Source organism: Odocoileus virginianus, chromosome 10, assembly GCF_023699985.2.
Source record: "Odocoileus virginianus isolate 20LAN1187 ecotype Illinois chromosome 10, Ovbor_1.2, whole genome shotgun sequence".
In the NCBI taxonomy this organism is placed as follows: Eukaryota; Metazoa; Chordata; class Mammalia; order Artiodactyla; family Cervidae; genus Odocoileus; species Odocoileus virginianus.
In genome coordinates, this window is record NC_069683.1 from 892,582 (window position 1) to 906,496 (window position 13,915).

General features: G+C 44.4%; 1 long non-coding RNA gene across 1 annotated transcript; it reads left to right on the forward strand.

The window, feature by feature from the left end:
- The first annotated feature begins 357 nt into the window (after window positions 1-357).
- LOC139037047 (uncharacterized) lies at window positions 358-3,206 on the forward strand. The gene is made up of 2 exons (XR_011489832.1): window positions 358-543; window positions 776-3,206. It is a non-coding gene; the product is annotated as an uncharacterized lncRNA (long non-coding RNA).
- The last annotated feature ends 10,709 nt before the right edge of the window (window positions 3,207-13,915 follow it).

Genomic DNA, 13,915 nt, shown 5'->3' on the forward strand with positions numbered 1-13,915 from the left:
CAAGATCCGGAGCAGGCAACGGCACCGCCCCAGTGCTCTTGCCTGGAGAATCCCAGGGATGGAGGAGATGCTGGGCTGCCGTCCGTGGGTCGCACTCACGCCTGACACGACTGACGCGACTTGGCCGCAGCAGCGGGACAAGGTCGGAGAGCACTGGGAAGACTACACTTCCCGAACGGCTCAGTCAGGGAGGCTCGGAACCCCACTGGCGAGGCACCTCACACCGGTCAGGGCAGCCGTCAGCAGAAAGAGCGACAGGGAATAGACGCGGCGGAGAGGGGGGCGGAGGGCGGAGGGCGGAGGGCGGAGGGCGGAGGGCGGAGGGCGGAGGGCGGAGGGCGGAGGGCGGGGCGGACGGCCTCCTCCTACGCTCTGGGTGGACGTGTAAATCCGGAAATGCACGCAGCCTCCATGGAAACAGCTCGGAGCTTCTTTAAGGAACTAAACAGACAGGGACCCTGTGATCCCCAATCCCACTTCCGGCTCAGATCCCGAGAAGACTGTCCTGATCACACGGAATGAAGTCAGAGAAAGACAAAAATCGTAAGCTATCACTTACTGGTGGAGTCTGTAAGTTCCTAACAACCAACCATTGTACAAAAGAAACAGAAGAACTAACTTCGAAAACCAACTAATGATTATTAAAAAAAAAGTAGGGATAAATTAACTTTTTAGAATAGCGTATTTTGTGAATATATATCTTATAGGTAATCAAAACCGTCCTACCGAGTTGTTAGGGAGTATCCTAATTTCGTTCTCCTTTTCATTGTTTCAGGAACCTGCACACTGACCTCTACGGTGGCCGTTCCAATTCCATCGTCAGCGTCAGTGGAGGAGGGCTCCCTTTTCCCCATCCCCTCTCAAGCACATTCAGTGCAGAGAACTCTACTGAAGAAGCTGCAATAACCTATACGGCGACAAAAAACCCAGAACAAGAATAGAATTATGTCCATGTATAACTGAATGAGGTTCCTGGACACTTAAACACAACACTGGAAATCAACTCTGCTCCAATATAAAATGAAAATGAAGTTACAAAAAAAAAGAAAAAATGGGTCTTGAAGAAATGCTGCCGACTTGTTCCCATTTTCTGTAACAACTTAGCAAGCTGTGCTGATAAACACTATATTCAAAAAGCCTGGGGGGCTGTCAGTAAAAAGCATCTGCTCTGAAGAAATGCCCTAGGGGGCTCATGGAAATAGAATTCAAAACAGAGCAGACGTTCAAGAAGCCAATTTCAAAAGGCAAGTTTAACTCACACCCTTTGAAAAATACATCCCATAAACTGATGTCAACATCGCTGAGTACTTGAGAAATGCAAATCAGAACTACCAAGAGGTATCATGGTGTGAGGGGATAGATGCCCGTCAAAATCTCTGCAAAGAGTCAATGCTGGAGAGGGGAAGGAGAAAAGGGAACCCTCCTCCACTGACGTGGCGGCGGAAACGGGACCAGCCACTGTGGGGGCCAGTGTGGAGCTTCCTGAAACAACGAAAAGGGGAGTGAAATGATGATGCTCCCTGACACCACACAGAAAACCAACCCAAGAGTTTAAACATCTGAACAGAAGTTAGGGCAGTATAAAACTCTCGAGGAAAATATACCATACACATGCTTTTTCATAAATCACAGCAAGCTCTTTTTGGACCCACCTCTTACAAGAATGAAAAGTAATACAAAAGTAAACAAATGTAACCTAATTAACATTAAAAGCATTTGCACAGCCAAGGAATCCATGAATGACAGAAAAAGACTATGCTCAAATGGGAAAAAATATATTTGCAAATGAAAATACCTATAAGGAATTCATCTCCAAAACATGCAAGCAGTTCCTGCAGCTCAATATCAAAAAAACAAACAACCCAATAAGAACAATGGGCCAAAGATCTAATGGACATTTCTCCAAAGAAGGCATGCACATGGCCATAAAACATCTTACGAGGTGCTCACCATCCACAGACAGCTAAATGGATAGAGGAAAACTGAAACATGTACACAGTTGAATATGACTCAGGCTTGAAATGAATCAAATAATGGGAATTTCAGGAACATAGATAAAATTACAGATTTTTTTTTTTTGGCTCCAAAATCGCTGCAGATGGTGATTGCATCCATGAAATTAAAAGACAATTACTCCTTGGAAGGAAAGTTATGACCAACCTAGACAGCATATTAAAAAGCAGAGACATGACTTTGTCAACAAAGGTCCATCTAGTCAAGGCTATGGTTTTCCTAGTGGTCATGTATGGATGTGAGAGTTAGACTATTAAGAAACCTGAGCACTTGGAGAAGGAAATGGCAACCCACTCCAGTATTCTTGCCTGGAAAAGTCCATGGACAGAGTCTGGCGGGCTGAAGTCCATGGGATTACATGACTGAGCATGTGTGCACAAGGGTGGAGGGAGATGGGTTGGTAGCAATTAAGTGGTAGAACTAAAAAAAAAAAAAGAAAAGAAAAGAAACCTGAGCACTGAAGAATTGATGCTTTTGAACTATGGTGTTGGAGAAGACTCTTGAGAGTCCCTTGGACTGCAAGGAGATCCAACCAGTCCATCCTGAAGGAGATCAGCCCTGGATGTTCACTGGAAGGACTGATGCTGAAGCTGAAACTCCAATACTCTGGCCACCTGATGTGAAGAGCTGACTCATTGGAAAAGACCCCGATGCTGGGAAAGATTGAAGGCAGGAGGAGAAGGGGATGACAGATTGGATGGCATCATCGACTCCATGGACATGAATTTGAGTAGGCTCTGGGAGTTGGTGATGGACAGGGAGGCCGGGTGTGCTGCAGTCCATGGGGGTCACAAAGAGTTGGACATGACTGAGCAACTGAACTTGTGACGCTGCCAGGGCTAACACTATGACAGGCGGCCCAGACCTAAGTTTCGGTTTCTCCTGAAATGGTAAGATTCCCTACCCTCATCAGGCTGCCTGGAGCCAGACAATCAATATGTGTCCAGTAAGAAACAAAGGGAAAGCTGAAAAGTCCTCGAACGCCCAAGTTTGAAAAAAGCCTGCGAAAGTTTGTACCAATAAAATTGCTTTGCAAACATGTAACCAGTCCACTTAAACCAACTACCAATGGTGTGTGCTCACCCTATAAATTTGTGTAACAGCTTGGGCTCGGGCTCTCTGACCCCGCACCACTGCGTTGGGTGCGGCAGGAGCCCTGGCTCGAGTCAGTAATAAACTTCCCTTTTTTGTGAGTCGCGTTGTCTTGGAGGCCTTCTCTCTTCCCCCTCGGGGATTCGGACATTGGGCAGAACATTTGGGGGCTCGTCCGGGATCCCTTGACCGGGAGAAGAGAACACTTCCAGGACAGAGGGGAAGGATAAATAATAACACCGGTGCTCAGGCAGGACAGGAAAGTCCAGTGTAAATCTGAGGCCCTGCTGGGAAGCAGGAAGGTATCTGGAGCAGAGAGAAAGCTTTCTGTAAAGGGGGGAATGGATTAAACGTTCCAGGCAGCATAAGGCTGAGGCCAGCAGATGCGCTGGAAGGCAACCGACTCAGCGGGAAGGAAAGTTCCTCTCCCGACCCCAAGTCTGGTGAACAGTGGATGCCATTCAGTAAGGTGAACCTGCTACCAGGAGGCAAGAGAATTCAGGGGGCCTGAAAACCCAGCGCTATGTTATCGGCCGACGTTTGTCTGTCCATGTGTTTGTCTTTGGCTCTCCGTGTTTGTGTATGCAGGCATTGTCTCTGGTTCTCCTCCTCCTTCTTTCAACCTGGCTTCCTTTCCTCCTTTTGAAATCTTTGAAGACATCTGAAGTTTTGTGTCTCTATAGAAGGTTTTCTGAGAGACTGTATTCTTGTATTTAAGGCAGTGTCTGATGAGGACTGCCAGGTTTATATGTGTGTTTTAACTCTGTTCTGTGTTGTGATTTGTGACGGCTATTTTGCTTTGTCTGGCCACCATTTAGACCTGCCGCCGTTTTGTTAAAACTTGATTTTCTTTCCCTGTGCCTTGAGACCAGGGCTCTCAAGAACAGTCATCTAGACCATCTTTAACTCCTGAGACTGAGAAGAAAAGGAAAAAAAGAAGCCTTTAAAAATGTTATTTATTTAAATTTTATATTGTAATATCTAATTCATGACCAAACTTAGAAAATGAAGATAGATCTTGCACTGTGTCTGTCTAAATATGTTTTGGTATGTCTTTATCTCTGGAAAATATTTTTAGATTAATTTGTAAATGAGCTCTATTTAATTGGCTTAAGAAAGGGTAAGCGCTTACAAATCAAATAATTCTAAATTAAACAATAAATTACAGGTTTGGGTGAACTGGGAAATATTCAGTATTAAATACCTGATATTAACGTTTGTTTGTTGACCTATCTAATATAGACATGTCTTAGAGTAATTAACATCAAGTGAAATATTTTCCTTGTACCTAGGTTTAATATAAGTTAAATATTATGCCTGTTACAGGTTTGTCGACAAGGAAATTACCTCGAGTAAAAAAACTTCTAAAAAATGTAAATGAGGTATGAGTTTGTATATAAACTCTATTAAGAATAATTATTCTTTAAGAATATCTGTTTAAAATAGTCTCTCCAGACTCAGATGTATAGAACAGACTTGTGGACTCTGGGAGAAGGCGAGGGTGGGATGTTTCAAGAGAACAGCATTGAAACATGTATATTATCTAGGGTGAAACAGATCACCAGCCCAGGTTGGGTGCATGAGACAAGTGCTCGGGCCTGGTGCACTGGGAAGACCCAGAGGGAGCGGGTGGAGAGGGAGGTGGGAGGGGGGACCGGGATGGGGAATACATGTAAATCCATGGCTAATTCATTTCAATGTATGACAAAAACTACTGTAATGATGTAAAGTAATTAGCCTCCAACTAATAAAAATAAATGGAAAGAAAAAAAAAATTAACTAAATCCGGTATAATCCCCAAAGGCCAGAATTGCTGGGGAAAGTGGTGAAAAAAAAAAAAATAAAAATAGTCTCTCCAGACTGGTGTAACTTGAATTTCTAAGGGTTGTGCTAAACTAAGTATTGGAAATCTATTAAATAATTAGGTCATTTCCAAATGAAATAAGATTTTGAAACATTTACTACTAAACATGTTTGATGCCATCCTAAAATGTTTTAAGAAAACAAGGGTTTTAAAAATTATCACTGGTATTTATGCTCACCAATCTATAAAATGCTAATATAAAAGTTAGCTCTTGGTTGCTAAAGAAAAGCAAGAAGTGTGCTCTCAGTTAAAAAAAAAGTGTAAAAAAATACTAAAAAGAGTTATGCATGGTCAGGATTTTCTAAAATTGGATTATAATTAGTTAAATAAATGGATTTTGTTAAGAATGACATGGTCATAAGAAAACTGGTTAGAGCCAACTAGGTCCAAGATGGCGGAGCTGACCTTCACTCGACCTTGAGCCTTGGTCTTTGCGCCCATTGTGACATATCAACAAGCTAAATGATACACCCATCAACATTGACTGAATCTGACCAAATGTTCTAAAGCTTTTAATTGATCTTTTCGATAAAACTTCCTGAATTGAATTCTTTTGAAGTTCCTTTGACATCTAGCTAACTTTGGGGTGTTTCAGAGGGCCCCTGAAACATCCCAAAGAGAGATATTAAACTGTTTATTTGGTTGGTTAAATTACATGAAAAAGATTATCAAATGAGTAATAAATCCGCTCATGTTATAATGTATGAAAAATTACTAATACATATATCCTAGAAATTATATAGAGTTCTTAATATTTTGATATGTCTTGGTATTCTGATGAAAAACCTGATGACTTCACAAAAGTTAACAAAGGACTGAATGAACCAGCGAATATGCTTATAACTTTTATGGTTTCTATCTGAGAAATTACAGGTTTAAATCGTGTGTTTTCCAGGAGTAGAGAAAACCTTCCTCTTAAACTAATTATAAAAATAATTCGGTAAAATTACACATTATAAACAAAACAATTATATTTTCTCTCTATCTGACTCCTCCAGAAATTTAAAACTCTTAAGTTTCCAGTAAGTTTATCAAATGAGCTAAAAAGGTTATCTCACTAACAGGTACAAAAATCTCAAGGAATTTTTGAGACCTTAAAAGAAAAGAGTCCACCTAGATTTGTTAGGCAGAGTCTGTGATAAGCCTTTGGTGTGAGTTTCCCAGCCCTGTTTTACATTAAAAGTTCAGTCTGAGATCCTATAAGTGTTTCAGCAAAATAAAAAGTCTGTGATCAATTCTGTTATGTGATATTAATGTGAAAGTTTGTTTCTGAAGCTTACCTCAGTAATCTATCTTTGGATGAAGATCAGATGCCTCATGACCTGCAACCAGGACTGGAAAAAGACATAATTTAAGAGACTGTCTCCAACCTGGATGGAAAGGCTTTGTATCAGGTACTCTTAACTAGCTCATGCACAACGAAACTGAAGGGAAATTAACTCTTAGATTAATTCCCACTTCCAAAGGCCCCTACACTGGATTGGTCTATAGAGAAGACAGCTGACCTGATCTCACCTTAAATGATGCTCAAACAAGAAAAACTACAGTACACCAGGATGAGAAGACAACGACATCAGAGGCAGACAGCTTGTCCAAGATGCTGGACCTGATTCGTATGATCGTTTATAGTGTTCTCTTGACTTCTTAGACCTTTGCATATAAATCAAATGCTTTTCTATCATAGGCCTGATTCTATGCCAGTTTTAGAAATCAATCCAATTGTTGGGTTTGTGGCCAATTACCTGTATCTAGTTCTGGGTTACCTTGGTAAATTTCTCTACTACAAGACTCTAACTGGTTGGCCCTGAGGAAATTTACTTTAAAAAAAAATTATAGTCATATTCAGGTCACTATGATACTACCAGACGGGATCCCCTCACTGGGCCAATTAATAATGCCTACTCTGACTCTGGCCATAAATTTGAGCCTTTTTCTATTCCTCAAGCTCAATCAGAGCAACAAAAAAAGTTTTAGCAAAAGAAAAAGAAATCTCCCACAATTATGAGATAGATTTATATAGATAACACTAGGCTATGGTAATTTAGGTTTAAAGTCTCTGTGTTAAAAACAATAAATCATACTAAAGATATTCAGTCTAGTAACACTAGAAAACTGGGCTGTGTGCCTTATAGATGGTGGTGCCAATGTATAATTTCCCTGAAAGATAAAGATTCGTACAGAGTAGACTAAGTCAGATGACCTGGGATATACTGGGCTACATCTAATGGAAGCTCTTAGGTCTTACTTGTGACTTTACTAATACTGCTGGCTATGTTCTTTGTATTTCACCTGTTTTACAAAATTGCTATTTCTTACAGTGCCAAATGTGTGACTGAGGCCTCTGAGATACTATTTTATGGCCTAGTCCAGTAACAGCACACTGAGTGGCTGGTCAACAAAATCTTTGCCAAACCTGAGAATGGACCTTCTCAGCACCATGGGATAAAATGGTCCTGAAATGCCCCCCTCAAAGTCGTGGTCAAGTTTGTGAGCAAAAAGGGGCTCTGCCAACTGAAGATTGACATTTGCCATCTACATCTACAGTGATTATATCATGGCCACTGCAACTGCTGACTTTCAACAGCCCCGAAGAGAGTTCAGGGTGAAGATCAAAAATGAGGCGTTCCGTGCTCTGGGAAAAACTGGCAAAACAGGCCTTCAGATAGTTAGATCTTTTCAGGAGATTTTATGAGTCCCAATTCTTGCATCTTCTCATACCTAGAAAAACACTGACATCATTAATGGTGCCATCTTCTTTGGCTATTAAAAAAATTTTACAATTAAAAGTCAAAATAGAGTACTCAGCTATGTTCAGACATCCTGGGAAATAACCAGGTGTTACTATGGGTGTGATTTCAGATTAGACCTCGTATTGCTAAACACTTGAGTTTTCTGAGTCGTGTCAGGCTTAGGTGCCACCATTTTCAAAACAGTGTCTGCTGGAAGCTAGTAACTTCTACCTTACTTTTTATAAAACTAGGCAACTGGCCACCTGGCTACAAGTCTCCTGAAGTGCCAGGTCCAAACCGAGTTTCAGGCCTATTCTTCTAAAAGAAAGAGATTTACTTTGTCTATTAAAACTCCAGTTATCCCTTCTCCAGCTACTACTAACTGGGTATGTTACAACAAAATGGCAGGCCAAGGGACTGAGGTTTTAATCATGCAAGGCTCAGATCTAAGACTTGGAACTCAGGAATAGTTCCAATTCAGTGTCTCTTCTCCAAGCTGAGGCGGTCCTCTGCCCCATTTTGACAGGAAGTTATCACAGTCATAGCTGCCCTGTTCCCTAAATTAAAACTGAGCAGGACTCTGGGGTGGCGACTCTGGATTACAGATCTGCTGTACTGTAGGATATAGGCTTTATTCAGCCTCCTTGACCTTCCCTGAGTTCCAAAGGGTGGATTCAAACAATTGCCAATCAGAGAAGGGAGGAAATACAGAAACAGAGGGGAAACAATGAAATGGTGGTACAGCCTTGAGACGGGTCCTGGTTCCTACTCAAAGAAATATGCATAGCAATGTCTTTTGAGTTCTTCTACAGAACTGGAGCCCCCACCCAGGTGGAGGATGGTAACTTCAGACTAAACACAAGATTCCTAGAACACAGCTCTGTTGCTTGACCACCAGCCAATCATCCCAGCGGTGCCTCCTGTTTCTGGGGACCAGTGATGACCATCCTGTTAGGTCTTCTGTTTGGCCCTGTCTATTTTACCTCTGAGAGGCGCCAACAGTTTCAAACTAAGTTGCTGTTATTATAAGAGTAAAAGCTGGTTTCAGATATAAAACACCCCAACTTAGGTCAGGTATAGAGAGACTTCTGCTCTGCTAGGCAGGCCTATGCCCAGGCACAGCAGGAAGAAGTTACAGAAGAAAGAGACCTCTGCCCCAATTCCCAAAAAGCATCTTGAGTATGAAGTCTCTCAAGGGGGAGTTGTTAGGGAAAACACACTGCCTGTCCGTCCACCCAATGTTATAGAAGACCCATGATTGGGCCTTCCATAGAAACAAAAACAGGCGGGAATGTGAGGCTGCCAGGGCTAACACTATGACAGGCGGCCCGGACCTAAGTTTCGGTTTCCCCTGAAATGGTAAGATTCCCTACCCCCATCAGGCTGCCTGGAGCCAGCCACTCAATATGTGTCCAGTAAGAAACAAAGGGAAAGCTGAAAAGCCTGTGAACGCCCAAGTTTGAAAAAAGCCCGCGAAAGTTTGTACCAATAAAATTGCTTTGCAAACATGTAACCAATCCACTTAAACCAACTACCAACGGCGTGTGCCCACCCTATAAATTTGTGTAACAGCTTGGGCTTGGGGCTCTCTGACCCCGGACCGCTGCATTGGGTGCGGCAGGAGCCCTGGCTCGAGTCAGTAATAAACTTCCCTTTTTTGCGAGTCGCATTGTCTTGGAAGCCTTCTCTCTTCCCGCTCAGGGATTCGGACATTGGGCAGAACAAACTGAACTGACATTAAGTGAAGTAAGTCAGAAAAGAAAGACAAATACTGTATGACACAGTTAAAGGTAGAATGGAAAAACTGATACTGTTACCAAGTCCCAGCTCACTCTGCTTGCTCCTAGACAGGTCAATAAATTGGAGAGATGAGGTGTTGGGGCAAGGAATATGACTTTACTCGGAAAGCCAGCTGATTGAGAAGATGGCATACAAGCGTTTCCAAATAAGCGTCTTGTCGGAGCCTGGATGCCAGGTTCTTCAACAGATCAGATTGGGAAAGGCGAGGAAACAAAGTTAAAAGACCAGTTAATTCTTGCAACTATCTCCTAGAATGGCAGGCCTTAGGCAGGGGGATGCCTTAGTTTCAGTTCCTTACAGTCCTTCACAAGTGGGCGGGCTCAGGTTATCTTCTTCTTCTTGTTCCATTGCTAAGTCGTGTCGACTCTTTGAGACCCCATGGACTGCAGCATGGCTCCTGATGCAAAGAACTGACTCATTGGAAAAGACCCTGATGCTGGGAAAGATTGAAAGCGGGAGGAGAAGGGGACGACAGAGGATGAGATGGTGGATGGCATCACTGACTCGATGGACATGAGTTTGGGTGGACTCCGGGAGTCGGGGATGGACAGAGAGGCCTGGCGTGCTGCGGTCCATGGGGTCGCAGAGTCAGACACGACTGAGCGCCTGAATGCCACCACGACAAGCCTTCCCCTCATGTGCTCTGATCACAAACGCCGTTATGCCAGTCGGCACTCTAGCTGGCACATTCACTGGGAGAGTTCAGGCCGTATGGAGAGATCGCTCTGTAAGCTTAGTACTAAGTATACGATTTCTTGTGTATGGGCTGCCCTGGCAGCTCAGACAGGAAGACGCTGCCTGCAATGCTGGTACATTGCAAATATCAATGATTTTAAAGCTGTTACTTCACTTTCTTGCATACCCAGTAGATTCCAAATGTTACACTGATGTTAGGATCATCATTTTAGAAATAGAGAAGTGTTCTCCAACTTAATGTTGAAATAATGAGATTCAGAGGAAACTGCAAAGTTAATACAGAGTGGTCCACTGTAGCCCGCTAAGTCTAAAAAGAAAAATTTAGAAAGAAAACCTACCGACAATGAATTTTTGGTCCAGCACAACTCTGGAAAACAGTTTGTTAGTTTCTCCCCATGCCACAACATATGACGAGGGTTTGTGTTCCTGGGCATTTGTCCCAGAGCAAAGGAAACTGATGTCCATACAGAAGTCTGCACACAAATGTCACAACAGCTTTATTCATCATAGCTCCAAATGAAAATAACCCAGACAGCTTTCCATGGGTGAGCGATTAAACAAACTGTGGTGTGTCCCCAGCGTGAAGCGCAGCTCAGTCGCACAGAGAACAAACTGCTGTTCCACATACGGTGGGTGGCGCTTTATCTGAATGCAGAAGTCAGCCTCTAAGGCCACCGGCTGCATTTCCACTGCCACTTGTGGAGCACTCTCCAGATGCCATGACGGCGGCGGGGACAGGTCAGCAGCTGCCGGGCTGAGGGCTGACGCTGGTGACGGAGGAGGCCTGAGCCTGGACTGCAGCGTAACTGCAGGGACCGTCTCTTGTCCCCTGGTTTTGCGGTTCTACACGTCTATAGGCATGGCCATCGCAGGGGGTGGGGTGAAGGTCACACTGAATGAACACAATACACTTGGAACTTAGCACACCTGCCTCCAGACAATCTTCCATCTAGTTCTGAGGGTTTGAGCAGAAACTAACCACCACACATATCTTAAGATTCCTTTTAAGTCCAAGATTAAATGATATATTCCTGGGCAAGATGAGAAAGAGAGTAGCCACATGACAGCTCTGTGAGCAAACTGAATTCAACTAAATGACTGTGAAACTCAAGGAGATTAAATCTAGAATACAATAAATGCACATTGGTTTATCTGGGGAACAGGTTTTAGAGTCCCTGCTAAATACCATTCACACTAGGTTTGAACACAGATGTGCCTGTATGACACTTTCTTCTCTGTACTGGAACGTAAGCTCCACGAGGGCATCGACTTTCCTTTTATTCATGTGTTACTCCTCATGCTCAGACCAGTATCTGGCTGAGACAAGGCAATAAATCAAAAACTGCTGAATTACTGTATTGTCCCGAAGAGTGTACAGTTTGGTAGGCAAGCCAGGATTGGTGTGAAGTTAGAGGAACAACTGTGACGGATGCTGTAACGGAGTCTCCCCTTTTCTCCTCCTAGACAGCATATTAAAAAGCAGAGACAGTACTTTGCCAACAAAGATCCATCTAGTCAAGGCTATGGTTTTTCCAGTGGTCATGTATGGATGTGAGAGTTGGACTATAAAGAAAGCTGAGCACCGAAGAATTGATGTTTTTTAACTGTGATGTTGGAGAAGACTCTTGAGAGTCCCTTGGACTGCAAGGAGATCCAACCAGTCCATCCTAAAGGAGATCAGTCCTGGGTGTTCATTGGTAGGACTGATGTTGAAGCTGAAACGCCAATACTTTGGCCCCCTGATGTGAGGAGCTGACTCACTGGAAAAGACCCTGATGCTGGGAAAGATTGAAGGGGGGAGGAGAAGTGGATGACAGAGGATGAGATGGTTGGATGGCATCACCAACTCAATGGACATGGGTTTGGATGGACTCCGGGAGTTGGTGATGGACAGGGAGGCCTGGCATGCTGCGGTTCATGGGGTCGCAAGGAGTTGGACACGACTGAGGGACTGAACTGAACTGATGATATCACAGGTATAGCTTTTTAAGAAACCACCAAACTGATTTCCATAGTGGCTGTGCAATTTTACTTTTCCTTGGCCGTGTGTTTCCCCACATCCTAACACTTGTGATTATCCATCATTTTCATTCCAGCCTTCCTCAGGGATGTGGAGTGGATTCTAACTGTGGTTTTTGATTTGCATCTCCCTGACAACTGATGATGTTGAGCATCTTTTCATGTACTTATTGGCTAATGGTGTATCTCTTCAGAGAAATGTCTATTCAAATTCTTTGTCCATTTTATTTGTCAATTCACTGAATTGCAAGTTTTTATACATTGTGTATCCTAGACCTTTGTCAGAGACGTATGCTTTTCTTCCAATCAATGGATTGTCTCCTCACTTGCATGTGTCCTTTGAAGCACAAAATGTTTTCATTTTTCATGAAAGCCTGTTGTTCAGTCACTGTGTCCGACTCTTTGCGAGCCCATGGACTACAGCATGCCAGGTTCCTCTGTCCTACACGACCTCCCGGAGTTTGCTCAGATTCATGTCCACTGTGTTGGTGATGCTATCTGTCTTTTCCTCTGCCGCCCCCTTCTCCTTTTTCCTTCAATTTTCCCCAGCATCAGGGTCTTTCCCAGTGAGTCAACTCTTCAAAATATAGTGAATATTCAATGTTGACTTCCTTTAGGATGAACTGGTTTCATCTCCATGCAGTCCAAGGGACTCTCGAGAGGCTTCTCCAACACCACAATTTGAGAGAATCAATTCTTTGGCACTCAGCCTTCTTTATGGTCCAACTTTCATGTCTGACTACTGGAAGAAACCATAGCTTTGACTATACAGACCTTTGTTGGCAAAATAACATCTCTGCTTTTTAATAAGCTGCCGAGGTTTGTCATAGCTTACCTTCCATGGAGCAAGCATCTTTTAATTACATTGTTTGCAGTCACCATCCATGTGATTTTGGGGCCCAAGAAAATAAAGTTGGGGCTTCCACTTTTTCCTCTTCTATTTGCCATGAAGTGATGAGCCTGTTAGCCATGATCTTAGTTTTTTTAATATGTTTCGTCCCAGCCTTTTCACCCTTGTGGGAAACTGAGGCAGGCCCTCTGGTGAAAGCCCCGGGAAGAGGGCGGGTGTGGGCATCCGTGCTGCGGGTGGAGCGCCCATGGGCAGACTGCAACCTTCGCGAGACAGGAGCCTCAGACCTCATCTCGGGGCCCCTCCCTCAGTGGACGGGAGAGTCTCGAGGGGCGGCGGCCTGGCCGCCCCGTCTGGGCGCAGGGATGCTGAGGCGCTGCTGGTGCCCTTGGGGGTGGGGTCGTGGGCAGGACTGAACCACACGCGCTCTGGGACAGCCCCTGGGGGAGGTGGGACGGCACCGGAGCCCTGTCGCCGGGTCCCCGTCTGCCCCGAGCCGGGGTTCAGCGTCGTCCGTGAGGAGGACTTGGGCCGAAACTGCCGCCCAGCCCCCGACACCACCGGCTGGGCCTGCTGCGAGGACAGGACACGCGCGCGCGGGTCCGCTTCCCGGTGCCCTGGAGCGCAGCGCCCTCGGCGTGGGCTGCCCACTGGAGTCCCCCGGGTCTGGCGGGGGGAATCCTCTGAAGGACGGACCGCGGGTTCCCTCCTCATCCTGAAACTTTTAACCAAGACTCACGAGCTCCATTTCTTTGGTGACCGGCGGAGTCACGGAAACGTAAGGTTGTGCACGGTCTCCAGGAGTTTACCCAGTCTGACCATCCTGCAGTAGGTGGAAACTAGGGCTCACCC